Raw genomic sequence first — 18034 nt, 5'->3', positions numbered from 1 at the left:
AAGGTCTTGCTTCGTTTGTACCATCAGTACTAAAGATCGGCTTTACCTAACAACGATCCAGCCCAATGAAAATCGGCAGGTTGGTAATATTTAAACTATTTCTCAAGCAATATCTTTCGACCGCCACACACTAAACTGCCTTGTATGGGTATCGAACCCACAACCTTGGTGTTATTAGCACTACGCTCTAACCAACTGAGCTAACCAGCCAAGGTTCTCAGGTTTAAAATGTCAAAATGTGCTCATGTGACTTTATACGACTAGAATTTGCTTGAAGGTACCTTCAGGGATGTAAAAGGAAGAGCAATTTTGCACATTTTTGGCGCTTTAGGTACGGTTCAAATGGGATTGCAATAAGAGTTCTGACCTCTAAGTCTGAAAAGAGATTTCCTTAAATTGACACATAACAAAGCAACAAACGTGGGGTTTTACCTGACATAAATCCAGCAGTTTAGGCCAAAAAAAAGCAGCAGGTTTTTAGGTAGGTCTTGCTTCGTTTGTACCTTCAGTACTAAAGATCGGCTTTACCTAACAACGATCCAGCCCAATTAAAATCGGCACGTTTGCAATATTTAAACTATTTCTCAAGCAACTGGCTAGTATGGGGATCGAACCCACGACCTTGGCGTTATTAGCACCACGCTCTAACCAACTGAGCTAACCAGCCAAAGTTGTAGGGAGGAAAAGGTCAAAATGTGCTTATGTGACTATATAAGACTAGAATTTGCTTGAAGGTACCTTCAGGGATGTAAAAGGAAGAGCAATTTTGCACATTTTTGGCGCTTTAGGTACGGTTCAAATGGGATTGAATTAAGTGTTCTGACCTCTAAGTCTGAAAAGAGATTTCCTTAAATTGACACATAACAAAGCAACAAACGTGGGGTTTTACCTGACATAAATCCAGCAGTTTAGGCCATAAAAAGCAGCAGGTTTTAAGGTAGAAGGTCTTGCTTCGTTTGTACCATCAGTACTAATGATCGGCTTTACCTAACAACGATCCAGCCCAATGAAAATCGGCAGGTTTGTAATATTTAAACTATTTCTCAAGCAAAATCTTTCAACCGCCACACATACTAAACTGGCAAGTATGGGCATCGAACCCACAACCGTGGCGTTATTAGCACCACGCTCTAACCAACTGAGCTAACCAGCCAAGGTTATCAGGTTTAAAATGTCAAAATCTGCTCATGTGACTTAAAACGACTAGAATTTGCTTGAAGGTACCTTCACGGATGTAAAAGGAAGAGCAATTTTGCACATTTTTGGCGCTTTAGGTACGGTTCAAATGGGATTGCAATAATTGTTCTGACCTCTAAGTCTGAAAAGAGATTTCCTTAAATTGACACTTAACAAAGCACCAAACGTGGGATTATACCTGACATAAATCCACTAGTTTAGGCCAAAAAAAGCAGCAGTTTTTAAGTATAAGGTCTTGCCTCGTTTGTACCTTCAGTACTAAAGATTGGCTTTACCTAACAACGATCCAGCCCAATGAAAATAGGAAGGTTTGTAATAGTTAAATTCTGTCTTAATCAATATCTTACATATACTAAACTTACTCAACTGGCTAGAATGGGGATCTAACCCTCGACCTTGGTGTTATTAGTACCACGCTAACCAGCCACATTTTCCACATGTAAAATGTCAAAATGTGCGCAAGGGACCATATAATATAAGAGTTGGCTTGAAGGTACCTTCAGGGATGTAAAAGGAAGAGCAATTTTGCACATTTTTGGCGCTTTAGGTACGGTTCAAATGGGATTGCAATAAGAGTTCTGACCTCTAAGTCTGAAAAGAGATTTCCTTAAATTGACACATAACAAAGCAACAAACGTGGGGTTTTACCTGACATAAATCCAGCAGTTTAGGCCAAAAAAAGCAGCAGGTTTTTAGGTAGGTCTTGCTTCGTTCGTACCTTCAGTACTAAAGATCGGCTTTACCTAACAACGATCCAGCCCAATTAAAATCGGCACGTTTGCAATATTTAAACTATTTCTCAAGCAACTGGCCAGTATGGGGATCGAACCCACGACCTTGACGTTATTAGCACCACGCTCTAACCAACTGAGCTAACCAGCCAAAGTTGTCAGGTGGAAAAGGTCAAAATGTGCTTATGTGACTACATAAGACTAGAATTTGCTTGAAGGTACCTTCAGGGATGTAAAAGGAAGAGCAATTTTGCACATTTTTGGCGCTTTAGGTACGGTTCAAATGGGATTGAATTAAGTGTTCTGACCTCTAAGTCTGAAAAGAGATTTCCTTAAATTGACACATAACAAAGCAACAAACGTGGGATTATACCTGACATAAATCCAGCAGTTTAGGCCAAAAAAAAAACAGCAGGTTTTTAGGTAGAAGGTCTTGCTTCGTTTGTACCATCAGTACTAAAGATCGGCTTTACCTAACAACGATCCAGCCCAATGAAAATCGGCAGGTTGGTAATATTTAAACTATTTCTCAAGCAATATCTTTCGACCGCCACACACTAAACTGCCTTGTATGGGTATCGAACCCACAACCTTGGTGTTATTAGCACTACGCTCTAACCAACTGAGCTAACCAGCCAAGGTTCTCAGGTTTAAAATGTCAAAATGTGCTCATGTGACTTTATACGACTAGAATTTGCTTGAAGGTACCTTCAGGGATGTAAAAGGAAGAGCAATTTTGCACATTTTTGGCGCTTTAGGTACGGTTCAAATGGGATTGCAATAAGAGTTCTGACCTCTAAGTCTGAAAAGAGATTTCCTTAAATTGACACATAACAAAGCAACAAACGTGGGGTTTTACCTGACATAAATCCAGCAGTTTAGGCCAAAAAAAAGCAGCAGGTTTTTAGGTAGGTCTTGCTTCGTTTGTACCTTCAGTACTAAAGATCGGCTTTACCTAACAACGATCCAGCCCAATTAAAATCGGCACGTTTGCAATATTTAAACTATTTCTCAAGCAACTGGCTAGTATGGGGATCGAACCCACGACCTTGGCGTTATTAGCACCACGCTCTAACCAACTGAGCTAACCAGCCAAAGTTGTAGGGAGGAAAAGGTCAAAATGTGCTTATGTGACTATATAAGACTAGAATTTGCTTGAAGGTACCTTCAGGGATGTAAAAGGAAGAGCAATTTTGCACATTTTTGGCGCTTTAGGTACGGTTCAAATGGGATTGAATTAAGTGTTCTGACCTCTAAGTCTGAAAAGAGATTTCCTTAAATTGACACATAACAAAGCAACAAACGTGGGGTTTTACCTGACATAAATCCAGCAGTTTAGGCCATAAAAAGCAGCAGGTTTTAAGGTAGAAGGTCTTGCTTCGTTTGTACCATCAGTACTAATGATCGGCTTTACCTAACAACGATCCAGCCCAATGAAAATCGGCAGGTTTGTAATATTTAAACTATTTCTCAAGCAAAATCTTTCAACCGCCACACATACTAAACTGGCAAGTATGGGCATCGAACCCACAACCGTGGCGTTATTAGCACCACGCTCTAACCAACTGAGCTAACCAGCCAAGGTTATCAGGTTTAAAATGTCAAAATCTGCTCATGTGACTTAAAACGACTAGAATTTGCTTGAAGGTACCTTCACGGATGTAAAAGGAAGAGCAATTTTGCACATTTTTGGCGCTTTAGGTACGGTTCAAATGGGATTGCAATAATTGTTCTGACCTCTAAGTCTGAAAAGAGATTTCCTTAAATTGACACTTAACAAAGCACCAAACGTGGGATTATACCTGACATAAATCCACTAGTTTAGGCCAAAAAAAGCAGCAGTTTTTAAGTATAAGGTCTTGCCTCGTTTGTACCTTCAGTACTAAAGATTGGCTTTACCTAACAACGATCCAGCCCAATGAAAATAGGAAGGTTTGTAATAGTTAAATTCTGTCTTAATCAATATCTTACATATACTAAACTTACTCAACTGGCTAGAATGGGGATCTAACCCTCGACCTTGGTGTTATTAGTACCACGCTAACCAGCCACATTTTCCACATGTAAAATGTCAAAATGTGCGCAAGGGACCATATAATATAAGAGTTGGCTTGAAGGTACCTTCAGGGATGTAAAAGGAAGAGCAATTTTGCACATTTTTGGCGCTTTAGGTACGGTTCAAATGGGATTGCAATAAGAGTTCTGACCTCTAAGTCTGAAAAGAGATTTCCTTAAATTGACACATAACAAAGCAACAAACGTGGGGTTTTACCTGACATAAATCCAGCAGTTTAGGCCAAAAAAAGCAGCAGGTTTTTAGGTAGGTCTTGCTTCGTTCGTACCTTCAGTACTAAAGATCGGCTTTACCTAACAACGATCCAGCCCAATTAAAATCGGCACGTTTGCAATATTTAAACTATTTCTCAAGCAACTGGCCAGTATGGGGATCGAACCCACGACCTTGGCGTTATTAGCACCACGCTCTAACCAACTGAGCTAACCAGCCAAAGTTGTCAGGTGGAAAAGGTCAAAATGTGCTTATGTGACTATATAAGACTAGAATTTGCTTGAAGGTACCTTCAGGGATGTAAAAGGAAGAGCAATTTTGCACATTTTTGGCGCTTTAGGTACGGTTCAAATGGGATTGAATTAAGTGTTCTGACCTCTAAGTCTGAAAAGAGATTTCCTTAAATTGACACATAACAAAGCAACAAACGTGGGATTATACCTGACATAAATCCAGCAGTTTAGGCCAAAAAAAAAACAGCAGGTTTTTAGGTAGAAGGTCTTGCTTCGTTTGTACCATCAGTACTAAAGATCGGCTTTACCTAACAACGATCCAGCCCAATGAAAATCGGCAGGTTGGTAATATTTAAACTATTTCTCAAGCAATATCTTTCGACCGCCACACACTAAACTGCCTTGTATGGGTATCGAACCCACAACCTTGGTGTTATTAGCACTACGCTCTAACCAACTGAGCTAACCAGCCAAGGTTCTCAGGTTTAAAATGTCAAAATGTGCTCATGTGACTTTATACGACTAGAATTTGCTTGAAGGTACCTTCAGGGATGTAAAAGGAAGAGCAATTTTGCACATTTTTGGCGCTTTAGGTACGGTTCAAATGGGATTGCAATAAGAGTTCTGACCTCTAAGTCTGAAAAGAGATTTCCTTAAATTGACACATAACAAAGCAACAAACGTGGGGTTTTACCTGACATAAATCCAGCAGTTTAGGCCAAAAAAAAGCAGCAGGTTTTTAGGTAGGTCTTGCTTCGTTTGTACCTTCAGTACTAAAGATCGGCTTTACCTAACAACGATCCAGCCCAATTAAAATCGGCACGTTTGCAATATTTAAACTATTTCTCAAGCAACTGGCTAGTATGGGGATCGAACCCACGACCTTGGCGTTATTAGCACCACGCTCTAACCAACTGAGCTAACCAGCCAAAGTTGTAGGGAGGAAAAGGTCAAAATGTGCTTATGTGACTATATAAGACTAGAATTTGCTTGAAGGTACCTTCAGGGATGTAAAAGGAAGAGCAATTTTGCACATTTTTGGCGCTTTAGGTACGGTTCAAATGGGATTGAATTAAGTGTTCTGACCTCTAAGTCTGAAAAGAGATTTCCTTAAATTGACACATAACAAAGCAACAAACGTGGGGTTTTACCTGACATAAATCCAGCAGTTTAGGCCATAAAAAGCAGCAGGTTTTAAGGTAGAAGGTCTTGCTTCGTTTGTACCATCAGTACTAATGATCGGCTTTACCTAACAACGATCCAGCCCAATGAAAATCGGCAGGTTTGTAATATTTAAACTATTTCTCAAGCAAAATCTTTCAACCGCCACACATACTAAACTGGCAAGTATGGGCATCGAACCCACAACCGTGGCGTTATTAGCACCACGCTCTAACCAACTGAGCTAACCAGCCAAGGTTATCAGGTTTAAAATGTCAAAATCTGCTCATGTGACTTAAAACGACTAGAATTTGCTTGAAGGTACCTTCACGGATGTAAAAGGAAGAGCAATTTTGCACATTTTTGGCGCTTTAGGTACGGTTCAAATGGGATTGCAATAATTGTTCTGACCTCTAAGTCTGAAAAGAGATTTCCTTAAATTGACACTTAACAAAGCACCAAACGTGGGATTATACCTGACATAAATCCACTAGTTTAGGCCAAAAAAAGCAGCAGTTTTTAAGTATAAGGTCTTGCCTCGTTTGTACCTTCAGTACTAAAGATTGGCTTTACCTAACAACGATCCAGCCCAATGAAAATAGGAAGGTTTGTAATAGTTAAATTCTGTCTTAATCAATATCTTACATATACTAAACTTACTCAACTGGCTAGAATGGGGATCTAACCCTCGACCTTGGTGTTATTAGTACCACGCTAACCAGCCACATTTTCCACATGTAAAATGTCAAAATGTGCGCAAGGGACCATATAATATAAGAGTTGGCTTGAAGGTACCTTCAGGGATGTAAAAGGAAGAGCAATTTTGCACATTTTTGGCGCTTTAGGTACGGTTCAAATGGGATTGCAATAAGAGTTCTGACCTCTAAGTCTGAAAAGAGATTTCCTTAAATTGACACATAACAAAGCAACAAACGTGGGGTTTTACCTGACATAAATCCAGCAGTTTAGGCCAAAAAAAGCAGCAGGTTTTTAGGTAGGTCTTGCTTCGTTCGTACCTTCAGTACTAAAGATCGGCTTTACCTAACAACGATCCAGCCCAATTAAAATCGGCACGTTTGCAATATTTAAACTATTTCTCAAGCAACTGGCCAGTATGGGGATCGAACCCACGACCTTGGCGTTATTAGCACCACGCTCTAACCAACTGAGCTAACCAGCCAAAGTTGTCAGGTGGAAAAGGTCAAAATGTGCTTATGTGACTATATAAGACTAGAATTTGCTTGAAGGTACCTTCAGGGATGTAAAAGGAAGAGCAATTTTGCACATTTTTGGCGCTTTAGGTACGGTTCAAATGGGATTGAATTAAGTGTTCTGACCTCTAAGTCTGAAAAGAGATTTCCTTAAATTGACACATAACAAAGCAACAAACGTGGGATTATACCTGACATAAATCCAGCAGTTTAGGCCAAAAAAAAAACAGCAGGTTTTTAGGTAGAAGGTCTTGCTTCGTTTGTACCATCAGTACTAAAAATCGGCTTTACCTAACAACGATCCAGCCCAATGAAAATCGGCAGGTTGGTAATATTTAAACTATTTCTCAAGCAATATCTTTCGACCGCCACACACTAAACTGCCTTGTATGGGTATCGAACCCACAACCTTGGTGTTATTAGCACTACGCTCTAACCAACTGAGCTAACCAGCCAAGGTTCTCAGGTTTAAAATGTCAAAATGTGCTCATGTGACTTTATACGACTAGAATTTGCTTGAAGGTACCTTCAGGGATGTAAAAGGAAGAGCAATTTTGCACATTTTTGGCGCTTTAGGTACGGTTCAAATGGGATTGCAATAAGAGTTCTGACCTCTAAGTCTGAAAAGAGATTTCCTTAAATTGACACATAACAAAGCAACAAACGTGGGGTTTTACCTGACATAAATCCAGCAGTTTAGGCCAAAAAAAAGCAGCAGGTTTTTAGGTAGGTCTTGCTTCGTTTGTACCTTCAGTACTAAAGATCGGCTTTACCTAACAACGATCCAGCCCAATTAAAATCGGCACGTTTGCAATATTTAAACTATTTCTCAAGCAACTGGCTAGTATGGGGATCGAACCCACGACCTTGGCGTTATTAGCACCACGCTCTAACCAACTGAGCTAACCAGCCAAAGTTGTCAGGAGTAAAAGGTCAAAATGTGCTTATGTGACTATATAAGACTAGAATTTGCTTGAAGGTACCTTCAGGGATGTAAAAGGAAGAGCAATTTTGCACATTTTTGGCGCTTTAGGTACGGTTCAAATGGGATTGAATTAAGTGTTCTGACCTCTAAGTCTGAAAAGAGATTTCCTTAAATTGACACATAACAAAGCAACAAACGTGGGGTTTTACCTGACATAAATCCAGCAGTTTAGGCCATAAAAAGCAGCAGGTTTTAAGGTAGAAGGTCTTGCTTCGTTTGTACCATCAGTACTAATGATCGGCTTTACCTAACAACGATCCAGCCCAATGAAAATCGGCAGGTTTGTAATATTTAAACTATTTCTCAAGCAAAATCTTTCAACCGCCACACATACTAAACTGGCAAGTATGGGCATCGAACCCACAACCGTGGCGTTATTAGCACCACGCTCTAACCAACTGAGCTAACCAGCCAAGGTTATCAGGTTTAAAATGTCAAAATCTGCTCATGTGACTTAAAACGACTAGAATTTGCTTGAAGGTACCTTCACGGATGTAAAAGGAAGAGCAATTTTGCACATTTTTGGCGCTTTAGGTACGGTTCAAATGGGATTGAATTAAGTGTTCTGACCTCTAAGTCTGAAAAGAGATTTCCTTAAATTGACACATAACAAAGCAACAAACGTGGGGTTTTACCTGACATAAATCCAGCAGTTTAGGCCATAAAAAGCAGCAGGTTTTAAGGTAGAAGGTCTTGCTTCGTTTGTACCATCAGTACTAATGATCGGCTTTACCTAACAACGATCCAGCCCAATGAAAATCGGCAGGTTTGTAATATTTAAACTATTTCTCAAGCAAAATCTTTCAACCGCCACACATACTAAACTGGCAAGTATGGGCATCGAACCCACAACCGTGGCGTTATTAGCACCACGCTCTAACCAACTGAGCTAACCAGCCAAGGTTATCAGGTTTAAAATGTCAAAATCTGCTCATGTGACTTAAAACGACTAGAATTTGCTTGAAGGTACCTTCACGGATGTAAAAGGAAGAGCAATTTTGCACATTTTTGGCGCTTTAGGTACGGTTCAAATGGGATTGCAATAATTGTTCTGACCTCTAAGTCTGAAAAGAGATTTCCTTAAATTGACACTTAACAAAGCACCAAACGTGGGATTATACCTGACATAAATCCACTAGTTTAGGCCAAAAAAAGCAGCAGTTTTTAAGTATAAGGTCTTGCCTCGTTTGTACCTTCAGTACTAAAGATTGGCTTTACCTAACAACGATCCAGCCCAATGAAAATAGGAAGGTTTGTAATAGTTAAATTCTGTCTTAATCAATATCTTACATATACTAAACTTACTCAACTGGCTAGAATGGGGATCTAACCCTCGACCTTGGTGTTATTAGTACCACGCTAACCAGCCACATTTTCCACATGTAAAATGTCAAAATGTGCGCAAGGGACCATATAATATAAGAGTTGGCTTGAAGGTACCTTCAGGGATGTAAAAGGAAGAGCAATTTTGCACATTTTTGGCGCTTTAGGTACGGTTCAAATGGGATTGCAATAAGAGTTCTGACCTCTAAGTCTGAAAAGAGATTTCCTTAAATTGACACATAACAAAGCAACAAACGTGGGGTTTTACCTGACATAAATCCAGCAGTTTAGGCCAAAAAAAGCAGCAGGTTTTTAGGTAGGTCTTGCTTCGTTCGTACCTTCAGTACTAAAGATCGGCTTTACCTAACAACGATCCAGCCCAATTAAAATCGGCACGTTTGCAATATTTAAACTATTTCTCAAGCAACTGGCCAGTATGGGGATCGAACCCACGACCTTGGCGTTATTAGCACCACGCTCTAACCAACTGAGCTAACCAGCCAAAGTTGTCAGGTGGAAAAGGTCAAAATGTGCTTATGTGACTATATAAGACTAGAATTTGCTTGAAGGTACCTTCAGGGATGTAAAAGGAAGAGCAATTTTGCACATTTTTGGCGCTTTAGGTACGGTTCAAATGGGATTGAATTAAGTGTTCTGACCTCTAAGTCTGAAAAGAGATTTCCTTAAATTGACACATAACAAAGCAACAAACGTGGGATTATACCTGACATAAATCCAGCAGTTTAGGCCAAAAAAAAAACAGCAGGTTTTTAGGTAGAAGGTCTTGCTTCGTTTGTACCATCAGTACTAAAAATCGGCTTTACCTAACAACGATCCAGCCCAATGAAAATCGGCAGGTTGGTAATATTTAAACTATTTCTCAAGCAATATCTTTCGACCGCCACACACTAAACTGCCTTGTATGGGTATCGAACCCACAACCTTGGTGTTATTAGCACTACGCTCTAACCAACTGAGCTAACCAGCCAAGGTTCTCAGGTTTAAAATGTCAAAATGTGCTCATGTGACTTTATACGACTAGAATTTGCTTGAAGGTACCTTCAGGGATGTAAAAGGAAGAGCAATTTTGCACATTTTTGGCGCTTTAGGTACGGTTCAAATGGGATTGCAATAAGAGTTCTGACCTCTAAGTCTGAAAAGAGATTTCCTTAAATTGACACATAACAAAGCAACAAACGTGGGGTTTTACCTGACATAAATCCAGCAGTTTAGGCCAAAAAAAAGCAGCAGGTTTTTAGGTAGGTCTTGCTTCGTTTGTACCTTCAGTACTAAAGATCGGCTTTACCTAACAACGATCCAGCCCAATTAAAATCGGCACGTTTGCAATATTTAAACTATTTCTCAAGCAACTGGCTAGTATGGGGATCGAACCCACGACCTTGGCGTTATTAGCACCACGCTCTAACCAACTGAGCTAACCAGCCAAAGTTGTCAGGAGTAAAAGGTCAAAATGTGCTTATGTGACTATATAAGACTAGAATTTGCTTGAAGGTACCTTCAGGGATGTAAAAGGAAGAGCAATTTTGCACATTTTTGGCGCTTTAGGTACGGTTCAAATGGGATTGAATTAAGTGTTCTGACCTCTAAGTCTGAAAAGAGATTTCCTTAAATTGACACATAACAAAGCAACAAACGTGGGGTTTTACCTGACATAAATCCAGCAGTTTAGGCCATAAAAAGCAGCAGGTTTTAAGGTAGAAGGTCTTGCTTCGTTTGTACCATCAGTACTAATGATCGGCTTTACCTAACAACGATCCAGCCCAATGAAAATCGGCAGGTTTGTAATATTTAAACTATTTCTCAAGCAAAATCTTTCAACCGCCACACATACTAAACTGGCAAGTATGGGCATCGAACCCACAACCGTGGCGTTATTAGCACCACGCTCTAACCAACTGAGCTAACCAGCCAAGGTTATCAGGTTTAAAATGTCAAAGTCTGCTCATGTGACTTAAAACGACTAGAATTTGCTTGAAGGTACCTTCACGGATGTAAAAGGAAGAGCAATTTTGCACATTTTTGGCGCTTTAGGTACGGTTCAAATGGGATTGCAATAAGTGTTCTGACCTCTAAGTCTGAAAAGACATTTCCTTGAATTGACACATAACAAAGCAACAAACGTGGGGTTTTACCTGACATAAATCCAGCAGTTTAGGCCAAAAAAAAGCAGCAGGTTTTTAGGTAGAAGGTCTTGCTTCGTTTGTACCATCAGTACTAAAGATCGGCTTTACCTAACAACGATCCAGCCCAATGAAAATCGGCAGGTTTGTAATATTTAAACTATTTCTCAAGCAAAATCTTTCAACCGCCACACATACTAAACTGAGCTAGTATGTCAAAATGTGCTCATGTGACTATATAAGACTAGAATTTGCTTGAAGGTACCTTCAGGGATGTAAAAGGAAGAGCAATTTTGCACATTTTTGGCGCTTTAGGTACGGTTCAAATGGGATTGAATTAAGTGTTCTGACCTCTAAGTCTGAAAAGAGATTTCCTTAAATTGACACATAACAAAGCAACAAACGTGGGGTTTTACCTGACATAAATCCAGCAGTTTAGGCCATAAAAAGCAGCAGGTTTTAAGGTAGAAGGTCTTGCTTCGTTTGTACCATCAGTACTAAAGATCGGCTTTACCTAACAACGATCCAGCCCAATGAAAATCGGCAGGTTTGTAATATTTAAACTATTTCTCAAGCAAAATCTTTCAACCGCCACACATACTAAACTGGCAAGTATGGGCATCGAACCCACAACCGTGGCGTTATTAGCACCACGCTCTAACCAACTGAGCTAACCAGCCAAGGTTAGCAGGTTTAAAATGTCAAAATCTGCTCATGTGACTTAAAACGACTAGAATTTGCTTGAAGGTACCTTCACGGATGTAAAAGGAAGAGCAATTTTGCACATTTTTGGCGCTTTAGGTACGGTTCAAATGGGATTGCAATAAGTGTTCTGACCTCTAAGTCTGAAAAGAGATTTCCTTGAATTGACACATAACAAAGCAACAAACGTGGGGTTTTACCTGACATAAATCCAGCAGTTTAGGCCAAAAAAAAGCAGCAGGTTTTTAGGTAGAAGGTCTTGCTTCGTTTGTACCATCAGTACTAAAGATCGGCTTTACCTAACAACGATCCAGCCCAATGAAAATCGGCAGGTTTGTAATATTTAAACTATTTCTCAAGCAAAATCTTTCAACCGCCACACATACTAAACTGAGCTAGTATGTCAAAATGTGCTCATGTGACTATATAAGACTAGAATTTGCTTGAAGGTACCTTCAGGGATGTAAAAGGAAGAGCAATTTTGCACATTTTTGGCGCTTTAGGTACGGTTCAAATGGGATTGCAATAAGTGTTCTGACCTTTACGTCTGAAAAGAGATTTCCTTAAATTGACACATAACAAAGCACCAAACGTGGGATTATACCTGACATAAATCCACTAGTTTAGGCCAAAAAAAGCAGCAGTTTTTAAGTATAAGGTCTTGCTTCGTTTGTACCTTCAGTACTAAAGATTGGCTTTACCTAACAACGATCCAGCCCAATGAAAATAGGAAGGTTTGTAATAGTTAAATTCTTTCTTAATCAATATCTTACACATACTAAACTTACTCAACTGGCTAGAATGGGGATCTAACCCTCGACCTTGGTGTTATTAGTACCACGCTAACCAGCCACATTTTCCACATGTAAAATGTCAAAATGTGCGCAAGGGACCATATAATATAAGAGTTGGCTTGAAGGTACCTTCAGGGATGTAAAAGGAAAAGCAATTTTGCACATTTTTGGCGCTTTAGGTACGGTTAAAATGGGATTGCAATAAGAGTTCTGACCTCTAAGTCTGAAAAGAGATTTCCTTAAATTGACACATAACAAAGCAACAAACGTGGGGTTTTACCTGACATAAATCCAGCAGTTTAGGCCAAAAAAAAGCAGCAGGTTTTTAGGTAGGTCTTGCTTCGTTTGTACCTTCAGTACTAAAGATCGGCTTTACCTAACAACAATCCAGCCCAATGAAAATCGGCACGTTTGCAATATTTAAACTATTTCTCAAGCAACTTGCTAGTATGGGGATCAAACCCACGACCTTGGCGTTATTAGCACCACGCTCTAACCAACTGAGCTAACCAGCCAAAATTATCAGGAGTAAAATGTCAAAATGTGCTCATGTGACTATATAAGACTAGAATTTGCTTGAAGGTACCTTCAGGGATGTAAAAGGAAGAGCAATTTTTCACATTTTTGGCGCTTTAGGTACGGTTCAAATGGGATTGCAATAAGTGTTCTGACCTCTAAGTCTGAAAAGAGATTTCCTTAAATTGACACATAACAAAGCAACAAACGTGGGATTATACCTGACATAAATCCAGCAGTTTAGGCCAAAAAAAACAGCAGGTTTTTAGGTAGAAGGTCTTGCTTCGTTTGTACCTTCAGTACTAAAGATTGGCTTTACCTAACAACGATCCAGCCCAATGAAAATCGGCACGTTTGCAATATTTAAACTATTTCTCAAGCAACTGGCTAGTATGGGGATCAAACACACGACCTTGGCGTTATTAGCACCACGCTCTAACCAACTGAGCTAACCAGCCAAAGTTGTCAGGTGTAAAAGGTCAAAATGTGCTTATGTGACTATATAAGACTAGAATTTGCTTGAAGGTACCTTCAGGGATTTAAAAGGAAGAGCAATTTTGCACATTTTTGGCGCTTTAGGTACGGTTCAAATGGGATTGAAATAAGTGTTCTGACCTCTAAGTCTGAAAAGAGATTTCCTTAAATTGACGCATAACAAAGCAACAAACGTGGGATTATACCTGACATAAATCCACTAGTTTAGGCCAAAAAAAGCAGCAGTTTTTAAGTATAAGGTCTTGCTTCGTTTGTACCTTCAGTACTAAAGATTGGCTTTACCTAACAACGTTCCAGCCCAATGAAAATAGGAAGGTTTGTAATAGTTAAATTCTTTCTTAATCAATATCTTACATATACTAAACTTACTCAACTGGCTAGAATGGGGATCTAACCCTCGACCTTGGTGTTATTAGTACCACGCTAACCAGCCACATTTTCCACATGTAAAATGTCAAAATGTGCGCAAGGGACCATATAATATAAGAGTTGGCTTGAAGGTACCTTCAGGGATGTAAAAGGAAGAGCAATTTTGCACATTTTTGGCGCTTTAGGTACGGTTCAAATGGGATTGAAATAAGTGTTCTGACCTCTAAGTCTGAAAAGAGATTTCCTTAAATTGACACATAACAAAGCAACAAACGTGGGATTATACCTGACATAAATCCAGCAGTTTAGGCCAAAAAAAAAACAGCAGGTTTTTAGGTAGAAGGTCTTGCTTCATTTGTACCATCAGTACTAAAGATCGGCTTTACCTAACAACGATCCAGCCCAATGAAAATCGGCATGTTTGTAATATTTAAACTATTTCCTCAAGCAATATCTTTCGACCGCCACACATACTAAATTGGCTTGTATGGGCATCGAACCCACAACCTTGGTGTTATTAGCACTACGCTCTAACCAACTGAGCTCACGAGCCAAGGTTCTCAGGTTTAAAATGTCAAAATGTGCTCATGTGACTTTATACGACTAGAATTTGCTTGAAGGTACCTTCAGGGATGTAAAAGGAAGAGCAATTTTGCACATTTTTGGCGCTTTAGGTACGGTTCAAATGGGATTGCAATAAGTGTTCTGACCTTTACGTCTGAAAAGAGATTTCCTTAAATTGACACATAACAAAGCAACAAACGTGGGGTTTTACCTGACATAAATCCAGCAGTTTAGGCCAAAAAAAGCAGCAGTTTTTAAGTAGAAGGTCTTGCTTCGTTTGTACCTTCAGTACTAAAGATTGGCTTTACCTAACAACGATCCAGCCCAATGAAAATCGGAAGGTTTGTAATAGTTAAATTCTTTCTTAATCAATATCTTACATTTGCTAAATGTACTCAACTGGCTAGAATGGGGATCTAACCCACGACCTTGGCGTTATTAGTACCACGCTAACCAGCCACATTTTCCACATGTAAAATGTCAAAATGTGCGCAAGGGACCATATAATATAAGAGTTGGCTTGAAGGTACCTTCAGGGATGTAAAAGGAAGAGCAATTTTGCACATTTTTGGCGCTTTAGGTACGGTTCAAATGGGATTACAATAAGAGTTCTGACCTCTAAGTCTGAAAAGAGATTTCCTTAAATTGACACATAACAAAGCAACAAACGTGGGGGTTTACCTGACATAAATCCAGCAGTTTAGGCCAAAAAAAAGCAGCAGGTTTTTAGGTAGGTCTTGCTTCGTTTGTACCTTCAGTACTAAAGATCGGCTTTACCTAACAACGATCCAGCCCAATTAAAATCGGCACGTTTGCAATATTTAAACTATTTCTCAAGCAACTGGCTAGTATGGGGATCAAACCCACGACCTTGGCGTTATTAGCACCACGCTCTAACCAACTGAGCTAACCAGCCAAAGTTGTCAGGTGTAAAAGGTCAAAATGTGCTTATGTGACTATATAAGACTAGAATTTGCTTGAAGGTACCTTCAGGGATGTAAAAGGAAGAGCAATTTTGCACATTTTTGGCGCTTTAGGTACGGTTCAAATGGGATTGAATTAAGTGTTCTGACCTCTAAGTCTGAAAAGAGATTTCCTTAAATTGACACATAACAAAGCAACAAACGTGGGATTATACCTGCCATAAATCCAGCAGTTTAGGCCAAAAAAAAACAGCAGGTTTTTAGGTAGAAGGTCTTGCTTCGTTTGTACCATCAGTACTAAAGATCGGCTTTACCTAACAACGATCCAGCCCAATGAAAATCGGCAGGTTTGTAATATTTAAACGATTTCTCAAGCAAGATCTTTCAACCGCCACACATACTAAACTGGCAAGTATGGGCATCGAACCCACGACCTTGGCGTAATTAGCACCACGCTCTAACCAACTGAGCTAACCAGCCAAAGTTCTTATGAGTGAAATGTCAAAATGTGCTCATGTGACTATATAAGACTAGAATTTGCTTGAAGGTACCTTCAGGGATGTAAAAGGAAGAGCAATTTTGCACATTTTTGGCGCTTTAGGTACGGTTCAAATGGGATTGAAATAAGTGTTCTGACCTCTAAGTCTGAAAAGAGATTTCCTTAAATTGAGACATAACAAAGCAACAAACGTGGGATTATACCTGACATAAATCCAGCAGTTTAGGCCAAAAAAAAACAGCAGGTTTTTAGGTAGAAGGTCTTGCTTCGTTTGTACCTTCAGTACTAAAGATCGGCTTTACCTAACAACGATCCAGCCCAATGAAAATCGGCAGGTTTGTAATATTTAAACTATTTCTCAAGCAATATCTTTCGAACGCCACACATACTAAACTGGCTTGTATGGGCATCGAACCCACAACCTTGGTGTTATTAGCACTACGCTCTAACCAACTGAGCTATCGAGCCAAGGTTCTCAGGTTTAAAATGTCAAAATGTGCTCATGTGACTTTATACGACTAGAATTTGCTTGAAGGTACCTTCAGGGATGTAAAAGGAAGAGCAATTTTGCACATTTTTGGCGCTTTAGGTACGGTTCAAATGGGATTGCAATAAGAGTTCTGACCTCTAAGTCTGAAAAGAGATTTCCTTAAATTGACACATAACAAAGCAACAAACGTGGGGTTTTACCTGACATAAATCCAGCAGTTTAGGTCAAAAAAAAGCAGCAGGTTTTTAGGTAGGTCTTGCTTCGTTTGTACCTTCAGTACTAAAGATCGGCTTTACCTAACAACTATCCAGCCCAATTAAAATCGGCACGTTTGCAATATTTAAACTATTTCTCAAGCAACTGGCTAGTATGGGGATCGAACCCACGACCTTGGCGTTATTAGCACCACGCTCTAACCAACTGAGCTAACCAGCCAAAGTTGTCGGGAGGAAAAGGTCAAAATGTGCTTATGTGACTATATAAGACTAGAATTTGCTTGAAGGTACCTTCAGGGATGTAAAAGGAAGAGCAATTTTGCACATTTTTGGCGCTTTAGGTACGGTTCAAATGGGATTGAATTAAGTGTTCTGACCTCTAAGTCTGAAAAGAGATTTCCTTAAATTGACACATAACAAAGCAACAAACGTGGGATTATACCTGACATAAATCCAGCAGTTTAGGCCAAAAAAAAACAGCAGGTTTTTAGGTAGAAGGTCTTGCTTCGTTTGTACCATCAGTACTAAAGATCGGCTTTACCTAACAACGATCCAGCCCAATGAAAATCGGCAGGTTTGTAATATTTAAACGATTTCTCAAGCAAGATCTTTCAACCGCCACACATACTAAACTGGCAAGTATGGGCATCAAACCCACGACCTTGGCGTAATTAGCACCACGCTCTAACCAACTGAGCTAACCAGCCAAAGTTCTTATGAGTGAAATGTCAAAATGTGCTCATGTGACTATATAAGACTAGAATTTGCTTGAAGGTACCTTCAGGGATGTAAAAGGAAGAGCAATTTTGCACATTTTTGGCGCTTTAGGTACGGTTCAAATGGGATTGAAATAAGTGTTCTGACCTCTAAGTCTGAAAAGAGATTTCCTTAAATTGAGACATAACAAAGCAACAAACGTGGGATTATACCTGACATAAAGCCAGCAGTTTAGGCCAAAAAAAAAACAGCAGGTTTTTAGGTAGAAGGTCTTGCTTCGTTTGTACCTTCAGTACTAAAGATCGGCTTTACCTAACAACGATCCAGCCCAATGAAAATCGGCAGGTTTGTAATATTTAAACTATTTCTCAAGCAATATCTTTCGACCGCCACACATACTAAACAGGCTTGTATGGGCATCGAACCCACAACCTTGGTGTTATTAGCACTACGCTCTAACCAACTGAGCTATCGAGCCAAG

The 18034-nt window shown here is 39.6% G+C and overlaps 20 non-coding genes across 20 annotated transcripts; all 20 read right to left on the bottom strand.

The window, feature by feature from the left end:
• Positions 1–593: 593 nt before the first annotated feature.
• On the bottom strand, positions 594–667 carry trnai-aau (transfer RNA isoleucine (anticodon AAU)). Its single transcript has one exon. It is a non-coding gene; the product is annotated as a tRNA-Ile (tRNA).
• Positions 668–1079: 412 nt separating this feature from the next.
• Positions 1080–1153, bottom strand: trnai-aau (transfer RNA isoleucine (anticodon AAU)). Its single transcript has one exon. It is a non-coding gene; the product is annotated as a tRNA-Ile (tRNA).
• Positions 1154–2005: 852 nt separating this feature from the next.
• On the bottom strand, positions 2006–2079 carry trnai-aau (transfer RNA isoleucine (anticodon AAU)). The gene has a single exon. It is a non-coding gene; the product is annotated as a tRNA-Ile (tRNA).
• An 869-nt stretch (positions 2080–2948) lies between these two features.
• trnai-aau (transfer RNA isoleucine (anticodon AAU)) lies at positions 2949–3022 on the bottom strand. The gene has a single exon. It is a non-coding gene; the product is annotated as a tRNA-Ile (tRNA).
• Positions 3023–3434: 412 nt separating this feature from the next.
• trnai-aau (transfer RNA isoleucine (anticodon AAU)) lies at positions 3435–3508 on the bottom strand. The gene has a single exon. It is a non-coding gene; the product is annotated as a tRNA-Ile (tRNA).
• Positions 3509–4360: 852 nt separating this feature from the next.
• On the bottom strand, positions 4361–4434 carry trnai-aau (transfer RNA isoleucine (anticodon AAU)). Its single transcript has one exon. It is a non-coding gene; the product is annotated as a tRNA-Ile (tRNA).
• Positions 4435–5303: 869 nt separating this feature from the next.
• Positions 5304–5377, bottom strand: trnai-aau (transfer RNA isoleucine (anticodon AAU)). The gene has a single exon. It is a non-coding gene; the product is annotated as a tRNA-Ile (tRNA).
• Positions 5378–5789: 412 nt separating this feature from the next.
• On the bottom strand, positions 5790–5863 carry trnai-aau (transfer RNA isoleucine (anticodon AAU)). The gene has a single exon. It is a non-coding gene; the product is annotated as a tRNA-Ile (tRNA).
• Positions 5864–6715: 852 nt separating this feature from the next.
• On the bottom strand, positions 6716–6789 carry trnai-aau (transfer RNA isoleucine (anticodon AAU)). Its single transcript has one exon. It is a non-coding gene; the product is annotated as a tRNA-Ile (tRNA).
• Positions 6790–7658: 869 nt separating this feature from the next.
• trnai-aau (transfer RNA isoleucine (anticodon AAU)) lies at positions 7659–7732 on the bottom strand. The gene has a single exon. It is a non-coding gene; the product is annotated as a tRNA-Ile (tRNA).
• Positions 7733–8144: 412 nt separating this feature from the next.
• trnai-aau (transfer RNA isoleucine (anticodon AAU)) lies at positions 8145–8218 on the bottom strand. Its single transcript has one exon. It is a non-coding gene; the product is annotated as a tRNA-Ile (tRNA).
• A 412-nt stretch (positions 8219–8630) lies between these two features.
• trnai-aau (transfer RNA isoleucine (anticodon AAU)) lies at positions 8631–8704 on the bottom strand. Its single transcript has one exon. It is a non-coding gene; the product is annotated as a tRNA-Ile (tRNA).
• An 852-nt stretch (positions 8705–9556) lies between these two features.
• On the bottom strand, positions 9557–9630 carry trnai-aau (transfer RNA isoleucine (anticodon AAU)). Its single transcript has one exon. It is a non-coding gene; the product is annotated as a tRNA-Ile (tRNA).
• An 869-nt stretch (positions 9631–10499) lies between these two features.
• On the bottom strand, positions 10500–10573 carry trnai-aau (transfer RNA isoleucine (anticodon AAU)). Its single transcript has one exon. It is a non-coding gene; the product is annotated as a tRNA-Ile (tRNA).
• A 412-nt stretch (positions 10574–10985) lies between these two features.
• Positions 10986–11059, bottom strand: trnai-aau (transfer RNA isoleucine (anticodon AAU)). Its single transcript has one exon. It is a non-coding gene; the product is annotated as a tRNA-Ile (tRNA).
• Positions 11060–11875: 816 nt separating this feature from the next.
• On the bottom strand, positions 11876–11949 carry trnai-aau (transfer RNA isoleucine (anticodon AAU)). The gene has a single exon. It is a non-coding gene; the product is annotated as a tRNA-Ile (tRNA).
• A 1257-nt stretch (positions 11950–13206) lies between these two features.
• Positions 13207–13280, bottom strand: trnai-aau (transfer RNA isoleucine (anticodon AAU)). Its single transcript has one exon. It is a non-coding gene; the product is annotated as a tRNA-Ile (tRNA).
• Positions 13281–13665: 385 nt separating this feature from the next.
• On the bottom strand, positions 13666–13739 carry trnai-aau (transfer RNA isoleucine (anticodon AAU)). The gene has a single exon. It is a non-coding gene; the product is annotated as a tRNA-Ile (tRNA).
• Positions 13740–15551: 1812 nt separating this feature from the next.
• trnai-aau (transfer RNA isoleucine (anticodon AAU)) lies at positions 15552–15625 on the bottom strand. Its single transcript has one exon. It is a non-coding gene; the product is annotated as a tRNA-Ile (tRNA).
• A 1357-nt stretch (positions 15626–16982) lies between these two features.
• On the bottom strand, positions 16983–17056 carry trnai-aau (transfer RNA isoleucine (anticodon AAU)). The gene has a single exon. It is a non-coding gene; the product is annotated as a tRNA-Ile (tRNA).
• Between the last annotated feature and the right edge of the window lie 978 nt (positions 17057–18034).

The sequence above is a fragment of the Eucyclogobius newberryi genome, unplaced genomic scaffold (assembly GCF_026437365.1).
Source record: "Eucyclogobius newberryi isolate DKJ021-1_F unplaced genomic scaffold, fEucNew1.0.hap1 SCAF_36, whole genome shotgun sequence".
NCBI lineage: Eukaryota > Metazoa > Chordata > Actinopteri > Gobiiformes > Gobiidae > Eucyclogobius > Eucyclogobius newberryi.
This window is presented reverse-complemented; position numbering and strand designations above follow the sequence as displayed.